We start from the raw sequence: 6,825 nt of genomic DNA, 5'->3' as shown, positions 1-6,825 counted from the left end.
AAAATGGATTACAAACAAAAGAAAGTAGTGTATTAATTTTGCAGCACATCTCAGTGCTGAGTTTGAGTAAACTTACTGCGAACTGATGCAATAAATTGATAGGTATTAAAATTACAGTGCTTTATTGTTTGTTTTTGTTGTTTGTTTGTTTGTTTGTTTGTTTGCATGTGTGTTTGTAAGGGCATTTTTATCCCAATAGCCACTGCATTTATACCACAGGTATGTAGATTTCCTTCCATGTTTAAAGAACTACCAGCAAGCCTTGAAACATAGTGCAGCTTGCAGTTTCCCAGAATTCGATAGGTAGATTAGCTCAGGGATTCTTCACATGACATGGCTATCTCATCTTTCATGAACCATCAGCCCTGTATAAGTGCTAGCAAGAAATAGGGGAAGGCTGATTTAGTACTCGCTGAAAGCAAGTTCTTCAGATCTTGTCCCTGGAGATGAAGTTACACGCATTTTTTTGCTAAAAGGCAATGACCAGCACATTTAGACCTTGTGTCTTTTGTAATCAGAACTCTGATTGCAAACTGCCAACAAAAATGGGGAAGTAGTGTGCATTTCAAGAAAAGGGGAACGAAAACTTCTCTAGTATAGATGATACAAACACTCTGTCTAGGTTTGGAAATAATTAAAGAAAAATCTAAGTTCCAGAAACCCCAGGAATTTTTCAGACAGAAAATAACTGTGTGCCTCTCTCTTTCTACAAACAATGTTTTAACATTGAACAAATATATTGGCAGTTCCAGAAATACTCCTGATCTGCACTAGGCAAATAGACTCAGTCAGGTGACTCATACTAACATCATCTTCTTTGTACTTTTGTTGTTTGGATATTTATTTTTGTACACTGTTTTTTTTTTTTAATATACAGCCTTAAAAAAAAAAAAAAAAAGAAAAAAAATTATGAAAGCTTTTTTGCACCTATTGCTTGATTTTGCCAGGAAGAAATGTCTTGGAAAGCATGCACTGACAATTGATGTCAGACTAGAAATGAGATTCTGGTCAGATCCAATGATTCATATCCAGATATTTACCCCAGCTGCAACCTGATGCTGTGACTTTTTTAGATAAATGAGACTTAACATCATTCTCCATAACAATCCCAACCATCAGTAATAGCATAAATGCTACCACTGGTAGTATTAAATGAGCTTCTGGCTTAGTATGCTCCCAACTCCAAGGATGTATGTGAAGAAGTGAAGAAGTCCTTGCGACTCTATTGAGAAACTTGAGTGAAAAGCTCTGTTACTGATGCTAGAGTATCCCTGCCAAATTGCTCTTGGCTGTCCATCATGTAGTGATACTAAGGAATGGATTGTCCTTCATTTTTGTAAATTGTCACCTTTTGATTTTCACCATTGTTCTTAGTTTTTTATGCCTATTCTTATCACTATTTCTCATTTCTTAAATTCCTGATCCTCTAGCTATAGGTTGTTCAGCAGTTACAGTTCTCATTGTGTTTTCCCATTTTTTATTCTAGACAGGTTAATCTCATGTTCTTCTTCAAAGCTCGACAAGAGGTGGCTTTTTTGTTATTGTTGTTTTGTGTTTTTTTGTTGTTTTTTTTTTCTTCACAATGTCACACAGCCATGCTGCAGCAAAACTTGTCAGTTTTGCTGGAACACAGTCAGCTGAGCCCTGGGTCTCAGGGTTTCATGTCACTGACCTTATCCTCAAATGGCCCCTTCAAAAAACTAATACCACAGCAAGCCCAAAAGTGAGGAAGGCTGGACCTCCATCTGTGAGGGCATTCAAGGCCAAGCTGGATCCTGGGCAGACAGTCTAATGGTTGGCAACTCTGTCCATGGCCCGGCTGAGTGCTCTCAGGTGTGATCAGATATGCTTTCGTGCCATGTATGCCTTTTCTCAGAAAATTGCTTTGTCAAAGACTAACTGATGACTGAACAAGTTACCTTCCTTGCTGAAAAAATCTCCCTAGTGTTCTCCAAAGAGAAAGAGAAAACACTATATGGTAAGATAAAGTGTTTAACTGTGCTAGAGGCATTTTAATTTGCCACTACAGATATGCTTTTGAGTAGATACAACAAATCAGGTAGTTAATAGACCATTACAGACAGCTAGGTGGGCTGCCAATTACAGTAATTCTACTGAAATCAATGAGGAGGTAATTGAACAGGTGGATTTTTATCAGACTGTGGAAGGTTTAAGGGCATGAGCCTAGAGTTTACTCAACTCTTGTTTGAGTTTATCATAAAGACCTTTACTGGCATTATCAAAGTCCTTCTGTCAGAATAGTTACAGAAGATAGAGCCTTATCCAAGAAGCCAATGCATTTGTTATTTGGCATTTCCTTACTTTTAGATACATAATCAAGCAGACATAATGACCTATGGCTCCTTTTGTAATGATATTTTTAAGTTGTTCATCAAAAAATAAAAACACCAGAACCACAACAAATCAGCAGCCCTAAACTCACACTTTTCTGTATGCATTAGGATCACGTACCCTACAAAGAGCAAACCCTCCTATAGATTTTGTATCCTCATTTTCAAGAAGGCTTGTCTACCATGGCACAAAAATAAATTGGGACTAGAGTGCTAGCTGTCACAAAATAAACAGAAAATACTTCAAACTGTCAAAATAAATTTAAAGCATTTCAAATATTTTAACAAAAACAGCAGTAATGTTAGATTTAGTCTACAAGTTTTTCACTGTGGAATATATTGTCATTTTGCCAACTTCTTGCTTGCAATATGGTCAAAATTATTTCTAGCTGAAACTGTTAATACAGGTCTGAATCACACATTATTTTCTCCAGTGATGTATATATATCTTACTCTTTAATTAATTCATAGCTTTATTCTATGCTACTAGCGTATAATTCACAGTTCAAGTCAGCCAAAAAAAAAAAAAAACAACAAAAAAACCTTATTGTTACAGACACATCTGAATTTTGAGGCTGAGCAGGCTCCTCCAGGAGACCCCTCTGCCCCAGTATTAGATTGGTCTGTAAGGACAGAGAGGTTATTTTTTAAAGAAAGTATTGATTATTTTATTTATGGCCATGGATGAGGTAGGGAGTGGGTGGATACGGGAAAAATGAAAGACAATGAAAATATACAGATATGCTGTGTGTAACCTAAAAGGTGTTTGTCCATTTCCTTGACCAGATTGTGGTCCGGCTAGATCTTTGAGACTGGGTCTTGTCTAATGCATTGGCAGAGCCCCACAGGAGGCTGTGATCCTCATCTTAGGTCTAAAATCCCTGTGTCAGTGTGTCTGGTTTAGAAAATAAGAGCATGGTTTCTCTCTTGTGTGCGCAGAACTCTGTTAAGGAACAAGCAAAATCCAGGCTTTGCATCCATGACATGATCAGGAGCAGCACAATGGTGTTATTGTGTGGGTTCAAATTCACGTGCAGTGGATTTGATCTCCTCTGAGACCACTGATGTCACTGCACTTAGATTCCTGTGTCAATTCCTGGGACTTGTTCCTCCTTCTTGGGACAAGCTGCTTGCTTGTGGGGATTTCCACTATCACAGGTGGAACAAAGAAAGACGGGTAATACTGGAAAGCCCATGAAGTTGAAGCTGATGGTTAGAGCTTCCTACACAGCCACCCACCCATGCTTGTTGCTGGGAATGTTCCTGCCCAACCCACCTGTTGTACACAGCGGCTTCAGTCATCACAGAGTAGAGGGAAAACAAGCACTTGCCCTAACCCAGTCACTTAATGGAACTCAGGCGGCCTATTCCAGTCATCAGCTGTGGCCTCTCAGCTGGGATGCCTGCACAGGCCTGCAGTCATCCACGAGAAGCAGCTGGACACCAGAAGGCTGGTCCAAGCAAAGCCCTGGCTTAGGCCTAGGCCATACATGCTTTATGAGTGTCACTATCACATAGCCCGATGGGACTGAAGTACGTTTTTTTTTAACCTAGGTCTTCTAAACATGCCATAATGTGATTATCACATATAGTGAAAAATGAGGTGATACGTCTTAAGTGATCAAGGTTACTAGGATTCAACAGATTTCATAAGATCAATGGAATAAAGTTGTGAGGCCTTGTAGAAATGGTTATAAAAAAATACAGATGGACAAAATGTATTTAAGAGGAAACCTAGAGATTTGTCAGAAAAAAAAAAAAAAAACCTTACATAGTGCAATCTGAGAAGTATTTCTAGAACTATTGTAACAGATATGCATCTTAAACCAGAGGCATTCTGAGTCATTGTCTATCATATCTAAATAATTCATCTCTTCAGCTGCATTACACTATAAGGGCATTTAAATAAAAATGGAACATTTTCTTCTCTAAACTCAACAAGAAATCATCAAAAGAGTGAAACTGTTTCTCAGTTGGACACTGTTGCTGAAATGAATAAGTGCTCTTCCTTATGTGCAAAAACAGTAAACAAATTTGTCTCATTTGAATGCATATTTATTATGTTATAATCTCATCGAGGGGATGCTGATGTTGTATGTTTGTATCTACTAAATTTGCATTACACTTTGTCTCATGCTTGTATTTCATATTAGCAAATTCTGCCACTCCCATAGTTCAGAATGCATTTCCAGAGGAGAAATATTAATGCAGCCTCAGATGAGGCCAGAAGGCATGCTCCAAGGGTACCCTTCCAAGTGCCTCAGTAGATCCTCTGGCATGGTTATTGAGCTCCCTATGGAGGGGTCATATGCAGCTCTTTGGGAGGGAGCTTTTTCCTTGTGGCCTGATTGGCTGAGACCCACAGTTAGTGTCCCTGATAGAAGAATTGGGTTGTTGCTTTAACTTGCTTACACAGGGTCATTGCTCTCTGGTATGAGAGAGCACCTCAGAGTGTGAGGTGGCCCTATCAGAGAATCATAGAATCATAGAATCATAGAATCATAGAACCATAGAACCATAGAATCATAGAATCATAGAATCATAGAATCATAGAATGGCCTGGGTTGAAAAAGACCTCAAAGATTATCTGGTTTCAACCCCCCTGCCATGGGCAAGGTCACCAGTAACTAGAATGGTCACCAACCACTATGTTGTCTGCTGACTCACACCTAGAAGTGTGGCTTTGCTGGTGCTTCTGCTGAGATGGTTGCTCCTCTTTCCCACATCCTATGGACTCCCTTCCATTGCTGTGAGTCATGGCTTGAGCTTGTTGTGTCTGTATGGCTTTTCAGAGCAGGGCCTCAGGATGAGTCAGCTCCACCACTGCTGGAGTGCCCTTCTCAGAAGAGGCAGGCAGTCGTGGTCTCTCAGAGTAGAACAAGGGCAATACATATTAATGATGTATTGTCATACAGTTTGTGCTCAAGTCCAGACCTCACAAGGAAACCTGAAATATTACTTAGTGCTACTAATAGGTTATTATTTTAATAGTGGTGAAGTTACCTGAAATATCTGAGAGATCCTACTAGAGGGCAGTTCACCCAATGGCAGCACTCCTAGCCCTGCTAATATTTGGACCGCCCAAAGAACTAGCTGAAAAGTGATGATGCCATCGATGCAGCATCCATTCTAGACCAGAAGTGAAAGTTAAAGAGGAGTCAAAAGTTGGAATAAAGGCAATTATGAGACCTGGAGGGCAAAAGCATTTCTTACTCTCCATAATGCTTCTTCTCAACCGACTCAGTGCATTCCTAAAGTCAATGAAAATAACATTTTAAATCCCCTATATTCAAATGAGGATTAAAAAAAGAGTAGTGGGCTGAAATTAATGGTGACTCATAAATGAATCAGCTATTGAACGCTCATTCAAAACCTGTTTTCAATAAGAAAAAAATAGTATGAATAATTGGAAATTAAGGAGATTTTGCATGTAAATTCTTGCAGCTATTTAGTGAGTGAAAATAAGGAATTCCAGAAAGTGTGAAAGAGAGAGTACACTAAGAAAATCAGTTAATGCTGTTACTGACCACTAGCATGTACATTTGAAAAAAGGTAAGATATCAGATGAATGTAACAAAGAATTTGACATTCACTTTTTGAATGCCTTGAGAGATCCAACTGCGTATGAGACATTTATCCTGCAAGTGAGTAGAACACATCAGTTGTCCACTGCTGGTCAGGCTTGTGACCCTAATTCAACTGATCACTCACTGCATGCATGCATTGTCCTGTATAGCATCCTTTGTGTTTTCACAGTGCTCAAGGATGTTTTACACTGATACATTAAGTGCTTCTCAAGCACCAAGGGCTCTCAGGACACAAAATGTACAGAGCACAGAAATTACAGAGTTTTATCATAAGGAGAAATTAAGTGTCTGATTTGCTTTTATCTCTTGCTTTTTTCCCTAGGAAAGGGAAAGAAAACCCTAACAATAAGCAGTTTATTATCATCTTGTGCAAGCCTTTGTTTATGCATCCAAAGAGGTGAGTCAATCGACACATTCTTAACCCTACCAGCCTGCAGTAACAGCTTCCTAAGTCTGCTACAGGTCGAAACCCTTTATTCTGGCATTGTTGATTACTCGTGCATAATTCTCATAATCTGCCATCTGAAATTAGTTCTTGTTCCCAATTTATATTGGTGTGCTTTTTCATATATAATATGTTTTCAAAGGTTTCAGATTTGGGATTAAAAGTGTCTCATCCAAAACTCTGGCCATAGTCACCACAGGAAAATATATATGCACCAAGACATGTGAATAAACTATTATCTGGACAAAGCAGCTGAAAGAAAAGCAGAACTAAGCAGTTCTATTAATTTACCTTGCCAAAACTCACTTCCAATTTCAACAGCTGGATAAGGTGGTTTGCTCATCCGGGTCCGCAAGTCATTCTTGTGACTTGGTGTGAGTCATTCTTGTGACCTGGATGCATTAAACATCTGCAAATGCAATTTGACCAAGTAAAGAGTCAC

The sequence above is a fragment of the Meleagris gallopavo genome, chromosome 1, assembly GCF_905368555.1.
Source record: "Meleagris gallopavo chromosome 1, MGAL_WU_HG_1.1, whole genome shotgun sequence".
Lineage (NCBI taxonomy): Eukaryota > Metazoa > Chordata > Aves > Galliformes > Phasianidae > Meleagris > Meleagris gallopavo.
Note: the sequence above shows the minus strand (reverse complement) of the source record.